At 45.5% G+C, this 27,326-nt stretch overlaps 1 protein-coding gene across 1 annotated transcript in view; it reads right to left on the minus strand.

Annotated features, from left to right (window-relative positions):
• Positions 1-11,557, minus strand: part of PIK3C2B (phosphatidylinositol-4-phosphate 3-kinase catalytic subunit type 2 beta) — a 153,264-nt gene extending 141,707 nt beyond the window's left edge. The window contains exon 1 of the mRNA XM_069756193.1: positions 11,427-11,557. The gene's annotated coding sequence lies outside the window, so the exon portion shown is untranslated. The remainder of the gene's footprint in view (positions 1-11,426) is intronic.
• Between the last annotated feature and the right edge of the window lie 15,769 nt (positions 11,558-27,326).

A 27,326-nucleotide genomic window follows, 5' to 3' on the forward strand; every position in this document is an offset into this window, starting at 1 on the left:
CACCACACTACTGTGGTAAAACACTAGGTGGCAAATTATTTTGTGCAACACTGAGTTTTTTCATTTTCAAGATAGTTTGAAGCAGCTGTCAAAATGGGCAGAGCTCAAGAGCAATAAGGGCTGGGACAGGGTGTCGTTACAACAACCATCAAATTTAGCGAAAGTGCCAGCATTTCATAAGCCAGAAATGCTACTCCAGTCCCCCTGGAAGAAGCCACGCTGCAAAACGCGCGTCGGGGTTATCCTGTGCCACAGCGATCCCCTGTACCAGCAGGTATGCATGTAGCACTGACACTGCGTTTATGATCCTCTTTATATGGCCCCCATATGGGTTTATATGGCCTTCTGCGCCGTATGCATTATGCACTGACACTTTAGTCCGGACCTATGTGGTTACCCTAATTATTGGCACAGTCTTATACTTTTTATTCTTACTAACACCACATAGGGATATGAGTATATGACCTCTCCTTCATTATATTATAGTAGTCTACAATAGACACATCTATCTCTTACTGCTATCTACATATTTTTGTAGCTTATGTACTACCTATACAGTTTGTTAAGATCTTTTATATGGACTTCCGTTGTATTTTGTTTATGGTCATGTATGCTTTATAATCCAGAGCCTGCTGGTGCATATATATGTAGTGACTAACTTATACATACCCAGTCATATTTTGTGGATTGCCCTGGGTTCACTTTGCTGTGTTTCCCCTTGTTCTATATACGTTTACATATGAATTGCACATTTGTCTTTTAATCATATTTAATAAAATTCTTTATATTTTAATTATTCCTTGGTTTGTTACTTCCCTTCTTTTTTGGATATATCCAGTCACTGTCTGTAGTAGCACTTCTGGCAAGGCACACGCCACTGAGAGTATGCGCTGAATTCTTTATGTGGTATGTGCCACCTAATGTATTTTGTGCATTGTACTCCAGCAAGCCCTTCATTAAAGGGGTTGTTAGGTCTTAAAGGGAATCTGTCACCCCATTTTAGGCCTATAAGCTAAGGCCACCGCCATTAGAGGCTTATCTACAGCATTCTGTAATGCTGTAGATAAGCCACCGATGTATCCTGAAAGAGAAGAAAAACAAGTTAGATTATACTCACCCAGGGGCGGTCCGGGTCCGATGTGCGTTGCGGTCCGGGTCCGGTGCCTCCCATCTTCATACGATGACGTCCTCTTCTTTGCTTCCTGCCACGGCTCCTGTGCAGGCATAATTTGCCCTTTTGAGGGCAGAGCAAAGTACTGCAGTGCGCAGGTGCTGGGCCTCTCTGACCTTTCCCGACGCCTACGCACTGCAGTACTTTGCTCTGCCCTCAACAGGGCAAGGTACGCCTGCGCAGGAGCCGCGACAGGAAGCAAAGAAGAGGATGTCATCATATGAAGATGGGAGGGGCCGGACCCGGACCGCAACGCACATCGGACCCAGACCACCCCTGGGTGAGTATAATCTAAGGGTACCGTCACACAGTGGCATTTTGATCGCTACGACGGCACGATTTGTGACGTTCCAGCGATATATCTGTGACGTTCCAGCGATCTCGCTGTGTCTGACACGCTCCTGCGATCAGGGACCCCGCTGAGAATCGTACGTCGTAGCAGATCGTTTGAAACTTTCTTTCGTCGTCTAGTGTCCCGCTGTGGCGGCATGATCGCATGGTGTAACAAAGGTGTGCACGATATTGTATACGATGTGCGCATAGTAACCAACGGCTTCTACATCGCACATACGTCATGAAATTATCGCTCCAGCGTCGTACATTGCAAAGTGTGACAGCAGTCTACGACGCTGGAGCGATATTGTTACGATGCTGGAGCGTCACGGATCGTGCCGTCGTAGCGATCAAAGTGCCACTGTGTGACGGTACCCTAACTTGTTTTTCTTATCTTTCAGGTTACATCGGGGGCTTATCTACAGCATTATAGAATGCAAAGGCCCCTGATGGTGGTGGCCTTTGCTTATAGGCCTAAAATGAGGTGACAGATTCCCTTTAAACTACAAGCCTGCAGTCACTTAGTAACAGCAAACCTGTGAATCGTCACATCATGTGCACTGCACGCTGTTGGGATTCTCCGATGCGGTCATGTGACCGCAAATATGCTATATGAATACTCCCAGCCACATTCCTACTAGATAGGAAAGGCCTTGCTTAATTCAAGTGTATTGAGCCAGTCCGGAAACAGTCTAGTCAGAATGTAGCCAGGAGTGTGCATATAGTTTACTCCAAGCCACATGACCGCCGTTGCCAGAGCCAGAGAATCCTCACAGCACACACTAAGGATTCACAACATCTGAAGTCACATAGAGTGACTGTGCAAATTGCCTCTTCTGAGAAAAAGAGGACTTAAACTCTACAGCGCCACCAGTTGGAAGTAGCGATCCTACAAGTCACAATCAACCCTTTATCGAGTCGTGCAATATGACTTAGGATAAAAGCCAAATCAGTATCTCAATTCGCAGACACGGTGTTTCGGGCTGTTGGCCCTCGTCAGTGCAAAGCATGAGAACAGATTTGGCAAGGTGAGAGGCTCTGGACTGGGGTCTAGAGTGACTGCAGATTTGTAATTTAAGACCAGACAACCCCTTTAAGACTGTTTTGTGTGTAACATCAGTTAATGAATCGACCCCTTTACCAGTCAATAGTCTGTGTGTAAAAGCACAGTATATCTCAGTGTCACAGTTATACAAATACGCTCTAAACGCTGCTGACATGTGAGCACGTTCTCCATGACGTGACACGGCACAGCTTACTGTGAACTAGCCCTGACAATGCTGGATGGGCCTGCGCAATAAGTGTTGCCATGTTATCTGCAACCGATTTCTACAGAGATAACCGATAGAACAGAAATTTCACCTTAGGTAAATACATCAGGAACTAAACAGGTATTGCAGGATTCATGATGGCTGCCTATAGAAAGGTCTCGGGCTTACAACACCTGCACAGAACGTACACCCAGCTCTCCTCCTGTCATAAAACACTGGCTTATATGTGGTCACACAACTGAGTAACCTGGCGGAGCGGACACTCCTAGGCAGGGCCGGACTGGCCATCTGGCAATTCTGGCAAATGCCAGTAGGGCATGTCTGGTCGTGGGCTGCCTTGTCTGCTACATTGTTAACAGAATCGGTGTTCTCAAGATACCCACACTGTTAAGAGTTGTGATGGAGCACAAAGTCACTGACTTACCCCAGCAGGTCAGGGGAATCATTAGAAATATTGGTCATGTAGTAAATCTTCCTTTCCTCCATCCAGGGTAATATTAGTGATATATCCCATCTGGTTCTTGGGGACGGGGACAACATGGGCCTGTGTGATTTCAAACACCAGGACTGAATTTCAGCCCCATTCCGTACCTGCTCCTAGGCGTACGGTTATTGCTAATCTATCCAAAGACGTTACCTTGGTGGAGACGATCTCTAATCCACAAATTTATGGCACCAACGTCAAGTGTCCTCTGCCTTTAGGCATCATTCAGACGGCATGACTTTTCACGTACACAAAAACCGCTCTGAGTTTCATCAGTGTTTTGGATACGATTTTCACTAGTGTCACTTTTTATCATCAGTATTTCACATGTTAAAAAAAAAAGTAAACATTAGCAAAGTTTCTATTACAGTGTTAATCAGGGACAGCAGACTGATCCATGTGGTTCAGATGTTCATCAGTTTCAGTTTTTGCCATCAGTGATGATCGCATATGCTAAAAAAAAAAACGTGCAAAGCTTCTCCTAGCCATTGCACAACACATGAATTGCTTGATTGATTTTCACAAACCTATAGGCTTGTATGTGCGAGTTTCGCGACTCAGTTCAAAGTCGGCCATCTATTTGGGGGATAAGGGGTGGTTTCGAGACATTCAGCCTGCAAAAAACACGAATACGTGAAGAGCAGTTTTTTGCAGTGCAGAAGCGCTGCAGATCCGCAATTAATTTACAGTACAATGTAAATCAATGAGAAAAAAAAATTGCTGTGCACACGTTGCGGAAAATCCGCTGCGGAAACGCTGCGGTTTAAAAGAAGTAGCATGTCACTTCTTTTTTGTGAATCTGCAGCGTTTTTGTACCCATTCCATTATAGAAAACCGCAGGGGTAAAAAACACAGCAAATAAGCAAGAAAACAGCAGCAAAAACGCACAAAAAATGTGACAAATCCACAGGTGCGTTTTCTGCCAGGAGAGGTAGAATCCGCACCAGAAATTCCTAAGCCTAATCTGCAATGTATTCACATAGCCTAACTCTGCTCCCCGACTAATTCATCTCTCTCCTCGCTACTCCTCTGCTTCCCCCCTCTGCAAGTCTCTTCACTGGCTCCCATTCCCTCAGCGTGTCCAGTTCAAATTACTAATACTGACCTACAAAGCCATCCATAACCCATACCTCCCAACTTTTGAAGCTGGGAAAGAGGGACAAAGTTAGCGGCGTGCAACGCGCGCCGCGGCAAATTTTAGGCCATGCCTCTGACCACACCCATTCACTAGTCACACCCATATCCACGTCTTAACCACACCCATTTAGCACTGCTGATCACACTGTTCATAAAGAATAATTATAAACAAAAAAATATGGCCACACAGTGCTCCATACTGTATAATGGCCACACATGATGCTCAATACTGTATAACGGCCACACAGTGCTCCATAACTGTATAATGGCCGCACATGATGCTCCATACTGTATAACGGCCACACAGTACTCCATACTGTATAATGACTGCACATGATGCTCCATACTGTATAATGGCCACATATGATGCTCAATACTGTATAATGACCGCACATGATGCTCCATACTGTATAATGACCGCACATGATGCTCCATACTGTATAATGGCCGCACATGATGCTCCATACTGTATAATGGCCACACAGTGCTCCATACTGTATAATGACCCCACATGATGCTCAATACTGTATAACGGCCCCACATGATGCTCCATACTGTATAATAGCCACACATGATGCTACATACTGTATAACGGCCACACATGATGCTCCATACTGTATAACGGCCACACATGATGCTACATACTGTATAACGGCCACACATGATGCTCCATACTGTATAAGAGCCACACATGATGCTCCATACTGTATAATGGCCCCACATGATGCTCAATACTGTATAATGGCCCCACATGACGCTCCATACTGTATAATGGCCCCACATGATGCTCCATACTGTATAATGGCCCCACATGATGCTCCATACTGTATAATGGCCCCACATGATGCTCTATACTGTATAATGACCGCACATGATGCTCCATACTGTATAATGGCCCCACATGATGCTCAATACTGTATAATGGCCACACATGATGCTCCATACTGTATAATGGCCCCACATGATGCTCAATACTGTATAATGGCCACACATGATGCTCAATACTGTATAATGATCGTACATGATGCTCCATACTGTATATTGGCCGCACATGATACTTCGTACCGTATAATGGCCACACATAGCTACTCCTACACACGCGGCTGCGCTCCGTACACTTTGCATACACGGCTCCGCTCCATACACACGGCTCCACTCCATACATCTCAAACACACACGGCTCCGTTCCGTTCACCTCGTACACATTCAGCTCCGCTCCATACACCTCATACACACACGGCTCCGCTCCATACATCTCGTACACACGGCACTACGTACACCTCATACACACACCGCTCCGCTCCATACACATTGCAGAAGCTACTCCGCTCCGTATACCTTGCACACATACGGCTCCGCTGCGTACACCTCATACACATACGGCTCCTCTCCATACATCTCGTACACACACGGCACTACTCCGTACACCTCGTACACACACGGCTCCGCTCTATACACATTACACACACTGCTCCGCTCCGTATACCTTACACACACATGGCTCTGCTCCGCACACCTCATACACACGTGGCTCTGCTCTGTACACCTCGTACACACGCGGCTGCGCTCCGTACACCTCATGCACACGGCTCCGTACACCTAGTACACACGCGGCTGCGCTCCGTACACCTCATGCACACGGCTCCGTACACCTCGTACACACGGCTCCGTACACCTCGTACACACGGCTCAGCTCCATACACCTCGTACACACACGGCTCTGCTACATCCACCCTGTAAACACCTCCTGACCACACACATACGCTGCCTTACCCTCCTCCGGCGCCATGGCAACCAGCAAAGTCCTGTACACGGAGGTCCGCCTCCCGAATCCGATCATGTGACCCCTGACTCCTCCCATCCTGTGACCTCATCACAGGTCCTGTGCACAGAGCAGCCATTATGTGCTGCTGTGCTGGCCGGGTGCAGGGAGCTCTCAGCTGACCGACCGGGTGATTCACATACCTCCCAACCAGTGCGGGACAATTAATGTCCTGCCCGGGATCGCGGGGCTGACTGTCAAAATCAGGACAGTCCCGCTGGATCCGGGACGGTTGGGAGGTATGATAACCTGTCTCCTCCATATATCTCTGAACTAATCACCCGATATCTTCCCTCACGCATTCTCCGGTCCTCCCAAGACCTCCTTCTCTCCTCTACACTTATTCGCTCCTCGTCCAATCGCCTCCAAGACTTCTCCCAAATATCCCCCATCCTCTGGAATTCTTTGCCCCAACACGTCCGACTATCAACCACATTCGGATACTTCAGACGGAACCTGAAAACCCATCTCTTCAGGAAAGACTACAGCCTGCACTGACCCCGCTGCCGCCTCACCACCACTGAAGCTACCGCCTCACCAACACTGGAGCTCCTACAACCCTCAACCTATTCTCTCCATCCCCATAATCCTGTAGAATGTAAGCCCGCAAGGGCAGGGTCCTTGACCCTCTGTATCAGTCCGTCATTGTTAGTTTGTTTACTGTAAGTGATATCTGTAATTTGTATGTAACCCCTTCTCATGTACAGCACTATGGAATCAATGGAGCTATATAAATAAATAATAATACTAAATGGGCTGTTTGCTGTAGTTTTGATAAAAATCACTCTTTCCTCAGCAGATTTTCACTAGAGGACTACTAAACCTGCGGCCATGTTGTCTTCCAATTTATGATCTCTGTATAAGCCCAATCCCACCACTGATTGGCAGCTTTCTGCCTATGCACAATGTACACAGAAAGCTGCCATTTAGCGGTGTGAGCAGGATTATACAAAACTCAGTATTCAGAGAACTGATAGATCAGCAGCAGATAAAACTGTGATTTTGGCAAAACTGCAGGAAACACCCCAGTAAGTGATACATTGCTAGAATCGGGGCCTCTGCCCCTACATCATGATGTTCGCAGACGGAGTAGAAATAACCTAGTGACGGATTCCCTTTAAGAGCTAGTTACATATTTATACATAAAATCTGACAGGGATATGAAATTTCAAGCAGCTGTTACCTTTTATTAGCAATAAAGCAGTATATCAATAGGTGCCATACACCTAAATGGATTTCCGCAATACACAGGCACGGCACCAGCAAAACACTCACATCTGCCATGTGTGAACTTACCTGTAATAATTCAAACAATTAGAGGGTCGGAATCCATTGTGTGGTCGAAGATCACTACCACATGGACCATTACAAAAAGTGCATGTGGTCGTGCTGCGACCATGACACACAAGTGACAAGCAGTCACAGAACAAGCAACTTGTCGGCAGCAATGCGGCCATGTTCATTTATGTTGTGGTGCACTGTAGCATTGTGCGGCCATGTTCATTTATGTTGTGGTGCACTGTAGCATTGTGCGGCCATGTTCATTTATGTTGTGGTGCACTGTAGCATTGTGCGGCCATGTTCATTTATGTTGTGGTGCACTGTAGCATTGTGCGGCCATGTTCATTTATATTGTGGTGCACTGTAGCATTGTGCGGCCATGTTCATTTATGTTGTGGTGCACTGTAGCATTGTGCGGCCATGTTCATTTATGTTGTGGTGCACTGTAGCATTGTGCGGCCATGTTCATTTATGTTGTGGTGCACTGTAGCATTGTGCGGCCATGTTCATTTATGTTGTGGTGCACTGTAGCATTGTGCGGCCATGTTCATTTATGTTGTGGTGCACTGTAGCATTGTGAGGCCATGTTCATTTATGTTGTGGTGCACTGTAGCATTGTGCGGCCATGTTCATTTATGTTGTGGTGCACTGTAGCATTGTGCGGCCATGTTTATTTATGTTGTGGTGCACTGTAGCACTGTGCGGCCATGTTCATTTATGTTGTGGTGCACTGTAGCATTGTGCGGCCATGTTCATTTATGTTGTGGTGCACTGTAGCATTGTGCGGCCATGTTCATTTATGTTGTGGTGCACTGTAGCATTGTGCGGCCACGTTCATTTATGTTGTGGTGCACTGTAGCATTGTGCGGCCACGTTCATTTATGTTGTTGTGCACTGTAGCATTGTGCGGCCACGTTCATTTATGTTGTTGTGCACTGTAGCATTGTGCGGCCACGTTCATTTATGTTGTGGTGCACTGTAGCATTGTGAGGCCATGTTCATTTATGTTGTGGTGCACTGTAGCATTGTGCGGCCATGTTCATTTATGTTGTGGTGCACTGTAGCATTGTGCGGCCATGTTCATTTATGTTGTGGTGCACTGTAGCATTGTGCGGCCATGTTCATTTATGTTGTGGTGCACTGTGGCATTGTGCGGCCATGTTCATTTATGTTGTGGTGCACTGTAGCATTGTGCAGCCATGTTCATTTATGTTGTGGTGCACTGTAGCATTGTGAGGCCATGTTCATTTATGTTGTGGTGCACTGTAGCATTGTGCGGCCATGTTCATTTATGTTGTTGTGCACTGTAGCATTGTGCGGCCACGTTCATTTATGTTGTTGTGCACTGTAGCATTGTGCGGCCACGTTCATTTATGTTGTGGTGCACTGTAGCATTGTGAGGCCATGTTCATTTATGTTGTGGTGCACTGTAGCATTGTGCGGCCATGTTCATTTATGTTGTGGTGCACTGTAGCATTGTGCGGCCATGTTCATTTATGTCGTGGTGCACTGTAGCATTGTGCGGCCATGTTCATTTATGTCGTGGTGCACTGTAGCATTGTGCGGCCATGTTCATTTATGTTGTGGTGCACTGTAGCATTGTGCGGCCATGTTCATTTATGTTGTGGTGCACTGTAGCATTGTGCGGCCATGTTCATTTATGTTGTGGTGCACTGTAGCATTGTGCAGCCATGTTCATTTATGTTGTGGTGCACTGTAGCATTGTGAGGCCATGTTCATTTATGTTGTGGTGCACTGTGGCATTGTGCGGCCATGTTCATTTATGTTGTGGTGCACTGTAGCATTGTGCGGCCATGTTCATTTATGTCGTGGTGCACTGTGGCATTGTGCGGCCATGTTCATTTATGTTGTGGTGCACTGTAGCATTGTGCGGCCATGTTCATTTATGTTGTGGTGCACTGTAGCATTGTGCGGCCATGTTCATTTATGTTGTGGTGCACTGTAGCATTGTGCGGCCATGTTCATTTATGTTGTGGTGCACTGTAGCATTGTGCGGCCATGTTCATTTATGTTGTGGTGCACTGTAGCATTGTGCGGCCATGTTCATTTATGTTGTGGTGCACTGTAGCATTGTGCGGCCATGTTCATTTATGTTGTGGTGCACTGTGGCATTGATGTTTGCCGTGTGCGGTTGTGAGGCCTCAGCCGTGTGATCTGGCATGCCGCAGTTTTGCATCAGTGATGACGATACGACCCCACACACCGGATAAGACTTGCGTTTCAAATCCACAACATGTCAATTTCTCTTACGGGTATACTGAGTTTTATGAGCAGACTTTTCCCATAAGTTTGCATAAGAAATTAGCTTAAAAAAAAAAAAAAAAACATACATGCATTTTTAGTGCATTCCTGTGGCGGAAACGCATAAAAAAAAAACAACAAAAAAAAACAACACATAATCGGCACTGTATCAATAAAGTTTTGTCAAAGTCAAAAACCAGGAAGCAGCTTTATTTAAAACATGACACACCAAAAAGGGATAAAAAATGCAGAGTCAAAAATGTGATAAAAAGCAATGAAAAAACGTAAGTAATGTAATTTACATAATTGGTGCAGGAAATCTGCATAATCAGAAAGGCACTAAATACTCACTGTGGGAACGGAGCCTTACACTTCAAGCTTCTTATATGGGTAGGACATGGGATCAGATCAAAGACTTTAATGGAGTTTCAGTATAAAGTGAATGTATGAAGCCCTGGGGGCACAGACCAAAGAGGGTCTCTGGGCAAGGACAATATATGGGCCCTCTGCGGCCCACGAGCTCATCATCAAAGAGAATTAGGTGGAAATGGGCCCCTGTGCGGCCACACAGGCTGTGCCAATGATATGCAGTAAAAGAGAAGAAACTAATGCGGCACTCACCCCGAATTTGCTGTGAAGATTGTGATCTTTAATGGAGAAAGATGAAAATTACATCCATCAGGACATCAGGTACATATGAGGGTGCGGTATAGGAGCACGGACGACGGCCGTTTCGCACACACAGGTGCTTCTACGGGTCCTCTCTGGACATTCATGCAGAGCACCATTACCCTTTACGATTGTGACGCCTGAATACACAGCTGTCCATTAACAGTCCTGCATGCTTGGAAACATTCTGCTCTAGTGCCGTTCTGCTCCCTATACTATTATGTGCCAATGATATGTCTGCCCTGCCAGAATACAATCACTGGTGGGGGATTCTGACCTCGGAGACCCCAATTGATCCTGGAATCTTCCGTTTTCCCCTGGATGTATGGCGGGGAGCCCACTACATAACATGGTCATTCCACTTTCAATACAATCCCAACTATATACATTCTACTCAGTTATAAGAATTGAACGTGCTGTGGGGGAAGCAGTTTGGGAACGTTGGTCGAGCACCCGTCATGTCATGGGCAGCTGTGGATTTTGCACCCACTGGATGGGCAGCACACTTCTGGCACGGTGGGCAATCCTCTGCTCCTTTGTCAGCACTCCAATGCCCCAGATGTACAGGAAGCCCTACATCACTATCTTCAGGGACAAGCAGCCCACAACCACAGGCTTATTTTGGGGGTGACGATCCTAATAAATGGCGCTGCCCAGGATCTGGTGACGGACCACCCTACTGAATGGTTTACACATGGCCCCCTCCTTCCTGATGACCCATTTATGTATCAATCAATGAAAGGCTTGCACAGGCAGGGAGGGATACAGTGTCCCACAGCAGGGAGCATGGCAGGGCATCAGACACACAGATCATGAGGCATTAGCACCCATCGCCTCCAGCTGCAGACAGCACCTTACACCCAGGACCCCCAGAAAGCAGCTGCCATGGGATGACCAACCGCACCCCTGCTGATAGCTGGGCACCAGCGATCGGCACCAGACGGGTTAACAGTGCTAAAAACAGCAGCCCCCCGTTAGTTTCCGCTCCCCTCTCACCTGCTTCCTTGTACAGTAGTCTGGTGCAATCCTCTGGAGAGATCGGGGGGGAGATCCGAAGGAAATCCTTGAGAAATGAGGCTGCCAGTGTGTGAGTGTGTGTGTGTGCGCAGCAGGATGGGAGCAGCACTGCCTCACCGGCAGACAATAGGCACCGCACATCAGGCGCCACCTCATGGGCGCGTGCGGAACTGCAAGCTGGCGCCTTTGCATCCAGGCTTTGTAGTGATGGGTGCAGCATTTTTCTTAGATGGTTATAAATGTAAATTAGGAATTATTCTCCATTGCTTATTTTACTGTCTTTAGGAAACTGAGCACGAATGCCTGGACTCGCTCCTGCCAGAAAGATTGTAAAGGCTAATGCCAGCTATGACCACTAGGTGGCGATAAAGTCCAATGTCATTTCTAGTTTTTTTAGTGGACAGTAGTCATAAAAAATCCTTTGATACCCAAATAATTGTTCTACTAGTGACTAGGGCCCCTATATGGGTGATATGCCCCAGTTCACCAAAGCAGAATTTTGCTGTAAAAGGCTTTGAAAAGACCCAAAATTTGTGTGCAAACACAACTTCAGGAAAGTTTCGGCTAGCCTAATATCTGGAGATGGGGCGAGACGTGGCTGTCTAGTTCATGACGATCTGCAGTGCCACTTTTAACCCTTGTACCATTTTCTGTTTTTGCGTTTTCGTTTTTTGCTCCCCTTCTTCCCAGAGCCATAACTTTTTTATTTTTCCATCAGTATGGCCATGTGAGGGCATGTTTTTTGCGGGACGAGTTGTATTTTCGAACGACACCATTGATTTTATCATATAATGTACTGGAAAATGGGAACAGCAACTGCGGTGAAATTGCAAAAAAAGTGCAATTCCACAGTTCTTGTTTTTTTTTTGTTTTTTTTACCATGTTCATTAAATGCTAAAACTGACCTGCCATTATGATTCTCCAGGTCATTATGAGTTCACAGACATCAAACATGTCTAGGTTCTTTTTTTTTTAAGTGGTGAAAAAAATCCCAAATTTGCCGAGCTTACATTTTTATTGATACCATTTTGGTGTACATACATTGTTTTGATCGCCCGTTATTGCATTTATATGCATTTATATTGCTGTTATATGCAGCAGTGACAAAAAAACGTAATTCTGGCTTTTTAAATTTTTTTTCTCGTTACGCTGTTTAATGATCAGGTTAATTCTTTTCTTATATTGATATATTGGACTATTCTGAACTCGGCGATACCAAATATCTGTAGGTTTGAATTTTTGTTATTGTTTTATTTTGAATGGGGCGAAAGGGGGGTGATTTGAACTTTTATATTGTTTTTTTTATATATTTTTAAAAACTTTTTTTTTTTACTTTTTGCATGCTTCAATAGTCTCCATGGGAGACTAGAAGCTGCACTACTTTGATTGCCTCTGCTATACACAGGCAATGATCATAGTAACATAGTAACATAGTTAGTAAGGCCGAAAAAAGACATTTGTCCATCCAGTTCAGCCTATATTCCATTATAATAAATACCCAGATCTACGTCCTTCTACAGAACCTAATAATTGTATGATACAATATTGTTCTGCTCCAGGAAGACATCCAGGCCTCTCTTGAACCCCTCGACTGAGTTCGCCATCACCACCTCCTCAGGCAAGCAATTCCAGATTCTCACTGCCCTAACAGTAAAGAATCCTCTTCTATGTTGGTGGAAAAACCTTCTCTCCTCCAGACGCAAAGAATGCCCCCTTGTGCCCGTCACCTTCCTTGGTATAAACAGATCCTCAGCGAGATATTTGTATTGTCCCCTTATATACTTATACATGGTTATTAGATCGCCCCTCAGTCGTCTTTTTTCTAGACTAAATAATCCTAATTTCGCTAATCTATCTGGGTATTGTAGTTCTCCCATCCCCTTTATTAATTTTGTTGCCCTCCTTTGTACTCTCTCTAGTTCCATTATATCCTTCCTGAGCACCGGTGCCCAAAACTGGACACAGTACTCCATGTGCGGTCTAACTAGGGATTTGTACAGAGGCAGTATAATGCTCTCATCATGTGTATCCAGACCTCTTTTAATGCACCCCATGATCCTGTTTGCCTTGGCAGCTGCTGCCTGGCACTGGCTGCTCCAGGTAAGATTATCATTAACTAGGATCCCCAAGTCCTTCTCCCTGTCAGATTTACCCAGTGGTTTCCCGTTCAGTGTGTAATGGTGATATTGATTCCCTCTTCCCATGTGTATAACCTTACATTTATCATTGTTAAACCTCATCTGCCACCTTTCAGCCCAAGTTTCCAACTTATCCAGATCCATCTGTAGCAGAATACTATCTTCTCTTGTATTAACTGCTTTACATAGTTTTGTATCATCTGCAAATATCGATATTTTACTGTGTAAACCTTCTACCAGATCATTAATGAATATGTTGAAGAGAACAGGTCCCAATACTGACCCCTGCGGTACCCCACTGGTCACAGCGACCCAGTTAGAGACTATACCATTTATAACCACCCTCTGCTTTCTATCACTAAGCCAGTTACTAACCCATTTACACACATTTTCCCCCAGACCAAGCATTCTCATTTTGTGTACCAACCTCTTGTGCGGCACGGTATCAAACGCTTTGGAAAAATCGAGATATACCACGTCCAATGACTCACCGTGGTCCAGCCTATAGCTTACCTCTTCATAAAAACTGATTAGATTGGTTTGACAGGAGCGATTTCTCATAAACCCATGCTGATATGGAGTTAAACAGTTATTCTCATTGAGATAATCCAGAATAACATCCCTCAGAAACCCTTCAAATATTTTACCAACAATAGAGGTTAGACTTACTGGCCTATAATTTCCAGGTTCACTTTTAGAGCCCTTTTTGAATATTGGCACCACATTTGCTATGCGCCAGTCCTGCGGAACAGACCCTGTCGCTATAGAGTCACTAAAAATAAGAAATAATGGTTTATCTATTACATTACTTAGTTCTCTTAGTACTCGTGGGTGTATGCCATCCGGACCCGGAGATTTATCTATTTTAATCTTATTTAGCCGGTTTCGCACCTCTTCTTGGGTTAGATTGGTGACCCTTAATATAGGGTTTTCATTGTTTCTTGGGATTTCACCTAGCATTTCATTTTCCACCGTGAATACCGTGGAGAAGAAGGTGTTTAATATGTTAGCTTTTTCCTCGTCATCTACAACCATTCTTTCCTCACTATTTTTTAAGGGGCCTACATTTTCAGTTTTTATTCTTTTACTATTGATATAGTTGAAGAACAGTTTGGGATTAGTTTTACTCTCCTTAGCAATGTGCTTCTCTGTTTCCTTTTTGGCAGCTTTAATTAGTTTTTTAGATAAAGTATTTTTCTCCCTATAGTTTTTTAGAGCTTCAATGGTGCCATCCTGCTTTAGTAGTGCAAATGCTTTCTTTTTACTGTTAATTGCCTGTCTTACTTCTTTGTTTAGCCACATTGGGTTTTTCCTATTTCTAGTCCTTTTATTCCCACAAGGTATAAACCGCTTACACTGCCTATTTAGGATGTTCTTAAACATTTCCCATTTATTATCTGTATTCTCATTTCTGAGGATATTGTCCCAGTCTACCAGATTAAGGGCATCTCTAAGCTGTTCAAACTTTGCCTTCCTAAAGTTCAATGTTTTTGTGACTCCCTGACAAGTCCCCCTAGTGAAAGACAGGTGAAACTGCACAATATTGTGGTCGCTATTTCCTAAATGCCCAACCACCTGCAGATTTGTTATTCTGTCAGGTCTATTAGATAGTATTAGGTCTAAAAGTGCTGCTCCTCTGGTTGGATTCTGCACCAATTGTGAAAGATAATTTTTCTTGGTTATTAGCAGAAACCTGTTGCCTTTATGGGTTTCACAGGTTTCTGTTTCCCAGTTAATATCCGGGTAGTTAAAGTCCCCCATAACCAGGACCTCATTATGGGTTGCAGCTTCATCTATCTGCTTTAGAAGTAGACTTTCCATGCTTTCTGTTATATTTGGGGGTTTGTAACAGACCCCAATGAGAATTTTGTTACCATTTTTCCCTCCATGAATTTCAACCCATATGGACTCGACATCCTCATTCCCTTCGCTAATATCCTCCCTTAAAGTGGACTTTAGACAAGACTTTACATAGAGACAAACCCCTCCTCCTCTCCGATTTTTACGATCCTTTCTAAACAGACTGTAACCCTGTAAGTTAACTGCCCAGTCATAGCTTTCATCTAACCATGTCTCGGTTATTCCCACTATGTCAAAGTTACCTGTAGATATTTCTGCTTCTAGTTCTTCCATCTTGTTTGTCAGGCTTCTGGCGTTTGCGAGCATGCAGTTCAGAGGATTTTGTTTTGTTCCAATCTCCTCACTGTGGATTGTTTTAGAAATGTTCTTACCTCCCTTCTGAGTATGTTTTCCTGGGTCGTCTTTGTTCGAGTCTAATGTTTTTCTTCCCGTCCCCTCTTCTTCTAGTTTAACGCCCTCCTGATGAGTGTAGCGAGTCTTCTGGCGAATGTGTGTTTCCCAGGTTTGTTGAGGTGTAGTCCGTCTCTGGCGAGGAGTCCATCATACCAGTAATTCACACCGTGGTCCAGGAATCCAAATCCTTGTTGTCTGCACCATCGTCTTAGCCAGTTGTTTGCATCAAGGATCCTGTTCCATCTCCTGGTGCCATGCCCGTCTACTGGAAGGATAGAAGAAAAAACTACCTGTGCATCCAGTTCCTTTACTTTCTTCCCCAACTCTTCAAAGTCCTTGCAGATTGTCGGTAGGTCCTTCCTTGCCGTGTCATTGGTGCCAACATGTATCAGAAGAAATGGGTGGACGTCCTTGGAGCTGAAGAGCTTTGGTATCCTATCGGTCACATCCTTGATCATCGCACCTGGAAGGCAGCATACTTCTCTTGCAGTTATGTCCGGTCTGCAGATGGCTGCTTCTGTGCCTCTCAGTAGTGAGTCTCCCACCACCACCACTCTTCGTTGCTTCTTGGCTGTACTTTTTGCTGTCACTTGTTGCTGTGTGCCCTTTTCTTTTTTGCTTGCTGGTATTGCTTCATTCTTAGGTGTGCCATCTTCATCCTCTACAAAGATTTGATATCGGTTCTTCAGTTGTGTGGTTGGTGATTTCTCCATGGTCTTCTTGCTTCTTTTGGTCACATGCTTCCACTCATCTGCTTTTGGAGGTTCTCTGACACTTTTTGCACCTTCTGTGACCAGTAGAGATGCTTCTGTTCTGTCTAGAAAGTCTTCATTCTCTTTGATGAGTTTCAAAGTTGCTATTCTTTCTTCCAGACCCCGCACCTTTTCTTCTAAAAGGGCCACTAGTCTACACTTCTGACAGGTGAAATTGGATTCTTCTTCTGGTCGATCTGTGAACATGTAGCACATGCTGCAGCTCACCATGTAGGTTGTCACATCTGCCATGTTGCTCCTAGATCCTGCTGACTTGCTGTGTGTTTTCCTTCTTGTGTAATCTACTTAGCCAAGCTCTCTTGCAATAATGTCCTACAGGCAAAAATTCGCGCGCGGTTTGGTGATGCTTTCGAAGCAGCTGGTCCCGGCTGTACCCAACGATCTTCTAGCTTAGGGAGACTTCGCTTCTCCCAGAAGGCACCTGGAATATGCAAATTAGCCTCCTGAAGCTTGAATCCCTGGTTGAATCAGATCGTCTGTGCGTGGCAGAAATACTCTCGCCGACTGTGAGCGCCAACTGTGGGGGGGTGCTCATAGCAATCTGGCAATGACAACCACAGAGGTCTGCTGCAGACCTCTGGTTGTGATGCTGACCCATTGGTGACCTGCGATCATGTAACAGGGTCATCGATGAGGGGGATTAGTGGCCCACTTCTTGTAAGCGAGAGTTAAATACTCCTGTCAAAGATTGACAGTGGCATTTAACTAGTTAACAGCCGCGGGTGGATCCACCCGTGGCTGTTGTGGGCAAGTCAGCTGTATAGATAAGTTGTCAGTCATGTGTCCAGAAAGGTGCAGACTCAGCCCCGGAGCCCGCACCAAAGAGGGGGGACAGGATGTATTACGGTATATGTCGGAAAGGGATTAAAACGCACCTGATTCACTAAGATCTTATTGAATAAGGTGCATCTGATTTCAACCTCACCTTCACCCAGAATTGAGGCCCATTAATTTTTCAAGCAGAAACCGCTTTAGGGTATGTGCCCATGACGCTTTTTTCTGGTGAATTCCCTCACGTAAACTGCTTGAGAAAAAAAACAGAAGATGCTCAAAAGAGTGAATATACGCAATTCTGTACATGTAAACACGACTTGTGCGTATGTTCTGGCTATTCAACATCTTTTAATATGCCAAGTAGCTTAACAAAGTGCCCTTTCCATTCTGCTGGCATTTGTCACTCTGAAGACGCTCTGTACGTTACAATACAAGATAATAGAAAAGGGTAAAAAGACAACCCAGGAAGATGACCAGACATCTTTTGAGTCGTTTTGCTATAGTTTTTGCTCATCGTTCAATGGAAATGAAAAAAAAAAAAACAACTGGAAAATGACAGTAAAAGAAATCACAAAAAAAAATGGGAAAACCCTCCCAAAAAACCCACATATAAACAAAAACAGTTAGAAAACATCAGGAAATGAAAAAAAAATCACTAGAATTTCATGAATCGTCTTCTGCTGGAATGTAAAGAACCAGAGTAAAGCGGCTCCATATACACTTTATAGCCACTCCCGTGTGCGGCTATTTATTTCCTTTTCAAGTGATCATGTGGATAGTTATCAATATGTTAGCTCACGTTTAAGATATTTCATGTTATCCATAAACTACCACAAGACCGCCTGGGATATTACATCTGGCCACTAGCCCATCTGGGGTCTCAGGGTTATCATTACAGCCCTACATACCCCTAGGCCAGGTTTTTGTATTCATAACCACATATATTGTTATTATTATTATTCTTTATATAGCACCATTGATTCCATGGTGCTGTACATGAGAAGGGGTTACAATAACAATGACAGACTGATACAGAGGGGCGAGGACCCTGCCCTTGCGGGCTCACATTCTACAGGATGTTGGGGAAGGAGACTGGGTTGGGGGGTTGCGGCAGCTCCGGTGTTGGTGAGGAGGCAGCGGGGTCAGTGCAGGCTGTAGATTATGAATATTAAAGAGTAATGCAGACTCCTACAAAGCCTGTACATCTTATTTATGTATCTCACCTGTTTCTACTGCTGACCATCTTATATTCCTTATCAGTATGTCTTCTGAGTTTGGAGAAACCCACGCAAGCATTGGCTGCTTTCACATTTCTCGGATAGTGCTGGGATTGCATTACCAGTCTAACCGGCCGGTCTCCTCACAGCTCAGGTCAGGAGACACGGCGGGTAGGCTGGGTATTGTGGTTCATGTGCGTGAAATCGGTCGTATGAAGACTAGCAAAGAATCCGACTACTGTATTGACATGGATGGAGGGAAATAAAAATCTAGATCCCAACAACTTGATACCGTATAACTGATCAGGCTTGGAGAAGGGAATTCTGCAGTCGTTGCATGTGACGGCAGATTGCTGGATTGTGACAGTGAGCAATGTGAACACTGTCAGGATTCCCTTCTATTTTTACCTCAATGTCACATGAAAGATGAATTTTGAGCCCCGAAAACCCCCTTATAAATGATGATGACATGCGCGAGTCAAAACATGACGTCCCTTATTTTCTCCTCGCAGATGAATCTCTGTGCCAAGCACCTATATATTTTCAGTACCTAAAACGACATGTCTGAAAACAATCCTCATTTATGATACATTTAGGATTCAATGAGGTTTTTGTTTGACTCCGGATGGAAATTTGCTAACACTGGGGTTAGACAGTATTTTGGTGACAATGGGTAACATTTATAAAAATTGTCATTGTGCCAGCAGCTTTCCATCTTTCTTTTTTAACATATTTTGGAGAAGACTTTCCTAAATCATTCACTGATTCACGGGACATAGAAAGACAGTAATAAAGGGCAGCGGCAAGAAGTGGCAAATCTATGAAATAAAAATGTTCCAATAATCTGGCAGATATGCTTGTCGCAGCAGAACTCTGATTTGCAATATGCTTATTAAAGTGTTGAAAATTACTGAAAAGTCACAAATCCTGTGGAAAAGCATTTTACAGTCTAGTGCAGGTCAGACCTGATCTTTGCGTGGAATAATTAGGAAATGTACAACACACGTTATAAATAAGACTATTTTCATACAATGCTGGAACGTAAAGACTCTCCTAAAGTATAAGCCAGCATGTCATAGTTACATAGTGTAGCGTGGCTAAAGGTCATGTGATTAATGGACGGTATGTATCGCAGAGGTGGGTGGCCCTGTGATGGAAGCCTGGGTATGTTTTGCTCAAGCAGATCTACTGCTGAGGGATTTGTTTACATTGGGAAGGCTTCCAGGTGATTGGAGAGATGGGTGGGTTCAGTCACCTACAAACCCACGCTAAGAGGCGTGTTTGAATACCTAAGATGGTTTTGTGTTGAAGGACCTGTGGTGATTTCACACTCACCTGACTGGCCATGTGACAGGTATCTGGGTGTGGTTACACTTATGTAAAGAGGTGTGTGTAGCCCATGTGGTGAGTGTGTTTGGGAGTCTGCAAGAGTGGACAGACTTCCATGTGTCCTGGCTGGACACTGCAGAGTGGCCTGTGTGTTGGACGGTTCCAAGTGAGTACAGACGTCCTGAACAGCACACAGAGACCATATTTAGGCTGGAGAGCCTACGTGCTGGACATGGCACAGCCTGTATGTCTACAGGTCTGAGAGAGAGCGGAGCTCTAATATGGACATTGAGGATTCAACTGTCTGAAGTAAGACTGTTTACCTGTTGTTCCTGTTGCTATGTGGTTTATGGAGCAATAAACCTGTGAACTTTTGATGAAACGTGCCTCCTGTTTCCTCCTATGCATCCGAGCGAGTACAATCCCTACAATTGGTGTTTCGAATGCGGGCAGCGATCCAAGGAGCACATGTTGCAGCGATGGCTGGTCTGAGCCAGAAGAGTGGACGGTCTTGACAACCGTGAGTAATGCTGATCAGCATCAGTGAGAACTGCTGTTTTGGGATACCTCTGAGGAGAAGAGGGATCTGGGAAACTGTGTGGCCGGCACCAACAGGTAACGGACAGGTGTCCGTGTGTACTGACCGGGGTCAGAGTGGAAGAAAACAGAGACAGTGCGTCTGGGCACCTTTGAGGCCAAGGGGTGTCCAGAAACCCGTGAAGTTGCCAACGGGTGACCGTCTGAAAACCGTGTATTGTACTGACCGGGGTCAGTGAAAAACTGTTTTTGGGCTATGTTACAGCCGGGTGTGTAACAGACCGTAGTCTGTGTTAATCTGACCAGAGGTCACTGAGAGACTGTGTTTTTTTTTTCTATAAGCACGTGTGCAAGTGCTTGCTGTGGACCGGCGAGTCCATGTATTTCTTTTTTTTCTTCTGTGATCGACTTGCTGTGGCTCGGCGGGGCCACGAAGACTGAAGGCGTCTGGCGGTAACTCGGCGGGGTTACGAAGTTTTGCTGTGGATCGGCGGGTCCACGAAGTCTGCAGTGCAGAGCCTTGTGAAGTGCAGTTGCAGCAAAAGAGAAAAAAAAAAAAGACATTGCTGTTTTAGAGTGTGCAGACTCTTAAAGGGCCAGAGTCACATTGGTGTGCTGTGCAAACTGGGGCCTGAGAGTACTGTTGGAAGTCCACAGGGTGTACCCCAGAGTGGGGTGGTGTCCCTAAAAAGTGGGTGGAGTCCCCAAAAAAACGGAGCGGTGCCCAAATAATTATGGTTGGCCAAAAAGGGGCTGGGCATCCCAAAAAAGGGGCGGCGTTCCAAAAGGCGGTAGTTGCCCAAAAGGGGGTGGAGTCCCTAAAGGGGGTGGTGGCCCTAAAGGAGGAAATAGCCCACAAGGGGGTGGTGGCCCTAAAAGGGGTGGAGTCTAAAAAGGGGATGGTAACCCCAAAAGGGGTGGATCTTTCAAAAGGGGAACAGCAATGTTTGTGTTTTATGTATTCCGAGTGCGGCATAGACTTCCCGTTTGATGACAGGGCGCAGGTGTGTACTGTTATGTTACACCGTGAAGGAGTATCTGGACTGCTGGACTCAAAGAGTCAGGTGACTCTGACAGGAACTCCTCTCGTCTTCTGTCTAACTGAGAAAAAGGTCAATGTTCGCTGCATTCATGGGGTCACTGTTGACTATACTGTGGACAGAGTGATCATTGATATGTCCAAAAATGTAAAGTGCCAAGATGGCGGTATAACACCAGACTTGTTTTACCCCTTTGAGAGGGGCTGAGACTTTGTGATCTTTGAAGACATATGGGAAGTTGATGCAGTGTGGAGTTGTTCAGAGGAGAGACAGAATGGTCATATTGAAGCCCTACCACAACAAGCGGCTGTAGTGATTCCGGATTGTGTGATGTGTGAAAAGGAGATAGAGACACCTAAGGTCGACAGTCCAGAGTTCCGGGTGACTGGAAGAAAGTGTGGGTCTGACACGTGTTTAAATGGGGAATTGCTGTTCCAGGATGACAGAGTGACAGGGGGTGACTCCTATTCAGACTGTGACTCGAGCACAAAGGGAAAGGAGTGCAGTAAGGAGGAGCCGAGTAGAAATCACAGATCTTCATCACGTCGCGGGGGCCGCAGAAAGGCGGGACAAGTTATACCCTCTGAGAAGAAAGATGATGAGGGGGTCACTTTATCTCTGACAAACCCTAGCACTGAGGTGGTTAGTGACGGGCTGGGGTTAGAACAGACCTGTAGTAGACCCACATCTGCAATGCCCGCAAAGAGTGAAGTGGCTCAGTATGATGAAATACCTGATGCTGAAGAAACAGGTGGAACTCTGAAGAGGCAGAGTGTGGGTGGGCAAGAGACCCCATCTGAAAATCTAATTAAAGAGGTAATGGTGTGACATGTGCTGGCCAAAAGAGAGCAGGACCATGAGATAGAGCTGCTTAAAGAAATAGTTGAGCGAGAAAGGGTCCTGAGAGAGGTGATTGAGCACAGAGTGGGTGAGCTGGAAAAGGAAGTCGCTGAGCTCAGAGGTCACCTGTCAGCATGTCAAACCATAAATAAGGCCGTATTAAAAGATATGGAGGTGCTCAGAGAGGCCCAAGAGAAGCATCAGCAGGAGCTTCTCCAGAGAGAGGAGGAACGTCGCTGCCTGGCAGAGGAGTTGCCAATGCCCATCTTGGCGAAGGCTCAAGCGGAAGGAAAGACTGAGGAAGAGTTTGTGCTAAAAGCGGAACAAAAGAGTCACCCGGTTGTGGCAGATGTCCGTGAAGATGAGACCCCGCTTTTCAAGAGCATAATAGAAGTACCCGAAGACATGCGAGAAGTGTGCGCCAGGAAGGGTGTGCATGAAGCATTTAGAAAGGCAGTAGAGGCTTGTAGTGTGCACTGGGCGCCTGAGACTCAGCAATTGGTCATACTGTCGACTAGGGAAGTCACAGTGAAGCGGGTGGCTGTCCTGAGGGATATGCACCTACACTGCCTCCGTAAAAAGCAGAAGATCATTTTGAAGAATGATGAAGCCGTTCCGACATTTGGAGCTAGCAAGAGAAGCTCAAAGTCGGTTGGGTATTGTAGAAGATGTCGTGCAAGTGCCCAGAGGTCTAGTGGGGAAAGTCATCGGAAGATTTGGCAAGGTGATGTGTTGTGAATTCTGTTATCGAACTTCCTCCTGTGGTCATGAATGGTACTTCGGCGAGTTCTGTCCATGGACTCCCTCTGGTGGCTGTGAGTGGAGCTGCTGGTTCTGAGGTTCCTTCCACAGGTGACCTAGTTTAGCCTTAGGCTGGCTGCTCTATTTAACTCCACTCTGATCGTTACTCCATGCCAGCTGTCAATGTTCTTGTACTGGTTCAGTTCGCTCTTGGATCTTTCTGGTGACCTGTCTACTCCAGCAGAAGCTAAGTCCCTGCTAGTTATTATTTGTTCATTGTTTCCTTGTCCAGCTTGCTATCATGATTTTGCCTTGCTAGCTGGAAGCTCTGGGATGCAGAGTGGCACCTCCGCACCGTGAGTCGGTGCGGAGGTCTTTTTGCACACTCTGCGTGGTCTTTTTGTAGTTTTTTGTGCTGACCGCAAAGATACCTTTCCTATCCTCAGTCTGTTTAGTAAGTCTGGCCTCCCTTTGCTGAAACCTGTTTCATTTCTGTGTTTGTGACTTTCATCTTTACTCAGTCAATATATGTGGGGGGCTGCCTTTTCCTTTGGGGAATTTCTCTGAGGCAAGGTAGGCTTTATTTTCTATCTCTAGGGCTAGTTAGCTCTTAGGCTGTGAAGAGGCATCTAGGTAGAGTTAGGTACGCTCCACGGCTATTTCTAGTTGTGTGATAGGATTAGGGGTTGCGGTCAGCAGAGCTCCCACTTCCCATAGCTTGTCCTGTGTGAGTTTACCCATCAGGTCGTTCCGGGTGCTCCTAACCACCAGGTCCATAACAGTGATCCAAGAGATGGTGAATAGGTCCGGTGTTATGAGAGTGAGCATCCCGGCTGATGATGAAGCCCAGGTCGTGGGTGAAGATGGGATGGTTCCATTCCTTGTCGTCGGATCCATGGAGAGCCTTGGGAATATCCAAATGCTCCTGGGGTATCGTGTGGCATACCTGAAACAGGTAGAGCAGCTAAGACGTGAGAGGGAGCAGATCAATATAGAGCTGCAAGGATTGGCAAACAGGTTGCCACCACCTTTAACTCGTTGTCTAGAGAGGCAAAGAGGTTCTCTAAAGACTGGAAGTCCTCAAGCAGAAGTTAACAGAGGATATAGAGGTAAAGTGAAGAGCTGCTCTCCGAAGAAAGACAATAGGAGAGATCAAGAACCGAGAGAGAACCGAAGGTGGTCAGATGGAAGAGTTAGAAGTAGTGACTCTTCAGTTAGTTCAGGGCTCAGTGACCTAAGCGGGAGATCCTATAGCAGACGAGATGACAAGGGGTCCTCGTTGTCAAAGGATGTGATGGAAAGGGATGACGAATGCCGACGAAAGGGTTCAATAACAGGCCCTGACTTAGACAGATGGTTTGACTGTCAGGGACGACTGAGAGGGGTCTCTAGTCGGTTTAGGACAAGTGCCAAGCCCCACGGCTTTAGGCAGAGGGGGGAGGTATGTAGCGTGGCTAAAGGTCATGTGATTAATGGACGGTATGTATCGCAGAGGTGGGTGGCCCTGTGATGGAAGCCTGGGTATGTTTTGCTCAAGCAGATCTACTGCTGAGGGATTTGTTTACATTGGGAAGGCTTCCAGGTGATTGGAGAGATGGGTGGGTTCAGTCACCTACAAACCCACCCTAAGAGGCATGTTTGAATACCTAAAATGGTTTTGTGCTGAAGGACCTGTGGTGATGTCACACTCACCTGACTGGCCATGTGACAGGTATCTGGGTGTGGTTACACTTATGTAAAGAGGTGTGTGTAGCCCATGTGGTGAGTGTGTTTGGGAGTCTGCAAGAGTGGACAGACTTCCATGTGTCCTGGCTGGACACTGCAGAGTGGCCTGTGTGTTGGACGGTTCCAAGTGGGGACAGACTGTTGTGAATTCTGTGATCAAGCTCCCTCCTGTGGTCACAAGTGGTACTGCGGCTTCTGAGTTTCCTTCCTCAGGTGATGAGGTTAAGTCGTTAGGTGCTGCTCTATTTAACTCCACCTAGTGCTTTGATCCTGGCCTCCAGTCAATGTTCTAGTATTGGTCTTGCTTCCTCCTGGATCGTTCCTGTGGCCTGTCTGCTCAGCATAAGCTAAGTTCTGCTTGTATTACTTTTGTTGCTATATTTTCTGTCCAGCTTGTTTTTTTGGTTTTGCTTGCTTGCTGGAAGCTCTGAGACGCAGAGGGAGCACCTCCGTACCGTTAGTCGGTGCGGAGGGTCTTTTTGCCCCTCTGAGTGGTTGTTTGTAGGTTTTTGTCAGGTCACTTGTGTGCTCTGAACTTCAAGGTCCATTGTGGTTCTGAATTACCTATTCATAACAACAGACGTCCTGAACAGCACACAGAGACCATATTTAGGCTGGAGAGCCTACGTGCTGGACATGGCACAGCCTGTATGTCTACAGGTCTGAGAGAGAGCGGAGCTCTAATATGGACACTGAGGATTCAACTGTCTGAAGTAAGACTGTTTACCTGTTATTCCTGTTGCTATGTGGTTTATGGAGCAATAAACCTGTGAACTTTTAATGAAACGTGCCTTCTGTTTCCTCCTATGCATCCGAGCGAGTACAATCCCTACAATAGTCATATGGGCTGAAAAAAAAGACCTAGGTCCATTAAGCTCAACCTTTCTCCACCAATTATAATTTCTTTGTCACTAAATTATCTATAACCCAAAATATTATGTGTACTGAGGAAATCATCCAGCCCTTTTTTAAAAGCTGTTATAGTGTCTGCCATTACTACCTCTTGTGGTCGGCATTCCACAGTCTGACTGCTCTAACTGTAAAGAACCCTTTCCTATTTATCTGCTGGAATCGCCTTTCTTCCACCCTTAATGACTGCCCCCTGGTCCTTGGTGTGGTGTTTGGAAGGAACAAGTCATGCTCCAGTCCTCTGTACTGACCACACATTTATTTATACATATAAATGAGATTGCCATAGAGGAGTCTTTTTTCTAAGCTAAACAAGCCCAAGTTTTCCAACCTCTCATCCTATGAGCAGCCTTCCATCCTTTGTAATAATCTAGTTGCCCGCCTTTGAACTGATTCTAATTTCCGAATATCATTTTTATAATGAGGAACTTAAAACTGGATCCCATGTTCTAGATGTGCCCTCACCAGTGATTTTTTAAGGGGTAACAATACTTTGGGATAATAGGATGCTGCTTAACATTGAGCACTGCTGCTGAGCTTACTTGAAACCAATTTAGAGAACAAATTTATGACGACTCTGTTTCCTGTCATTTAGCCAATTCCTTACCCATCTGCATATTGTTTCCCCAGTCCTTGTTTCTGTAGCTTCAGTCTAAGGCTGCCATCACACTATCAGTATTTGGTAAGTATTTTACCTCAGTATTTGTAAGCTAAAACCAGGAGTGGAACAAATAGAGGAAAAGTATAATAGAAACATATGCACCACTTCTGTATTTATCATGCACTCCTGGTTTTGGCTTACAAATACTGATGTAATCCAATAGGTGGCACTAGAGTTCTAGACCTCTTCCTCTTTGAAGAGACACGTTGCATATTTCCCAGAGGAACATTGCAGCTTTAAGTCTCATCACCTCGACATGCTTATCATGTCACTCTCCACAAGGAGAAACGATACTTCTTGGATCCCGGTCAGACGCCTTTCAATCAGCCAAACCAGATCTCCACTTTGCACTGACGAGGGGCAGTACCCTGAAACACAGTGTCTGCAAATTGAGATTCTGGTTTGGCTATTATTCTAAGTCATGTGACAAGGCTCGTTAAAGGGTCGACATTGACTGTTAGGATTGCTACTTCCAATAGGTGGCACTATAGTTCTAGTCCTCTTCCTCTTTGAAGAGACAATTTGCATATTTCCCAGAGGAGCATTGCGGCTTAAAGTCTCCTCACCTCGACATGCTTATCATGTCACTTTCCACAAGGAGAAACAATACTTCTTGGATCCCGGTCAGACGCCTCTCAATCAGGCAAACCAGATCTCCACTTCGCACTGACGAATGGCAGTACCCCGAAACACAGTGTCTGCAAATTGAGATTCTGGTTTGGCTATTATCCTAAGTCATGTGACAAGGCTCGTTAAAGGGTCGACATTGACTGTTAGGATTGCTACTTCCAATAGGTGGCACTAGAGTTCTAGTCCTCTTCCTCTCTGAAGAGACAATTTGCAAATACTGATGTAAAATACTGACCAAATACTGCTAGTGTGACGGTAGCCTAAAGCTGTTATGTGGTACAGCATCACATGCCTTTGGCAGGTCCAGACAAA

This window comes from Ranitomeya imitator, chromosome 3 (assembly GCF_032444005.1).
Source record: "Ranitomeya imitator isolate aRanImi1 chromosome 3, aRanImi1.pri, whole genome shotgun sequence".
NCBI classification, from domain to species: Eukaryota; Metazoa; Chordata; class Amphibia; order Anura; family Dendrobatidae; genus Ranitomeya; species Ranitomeya imitator.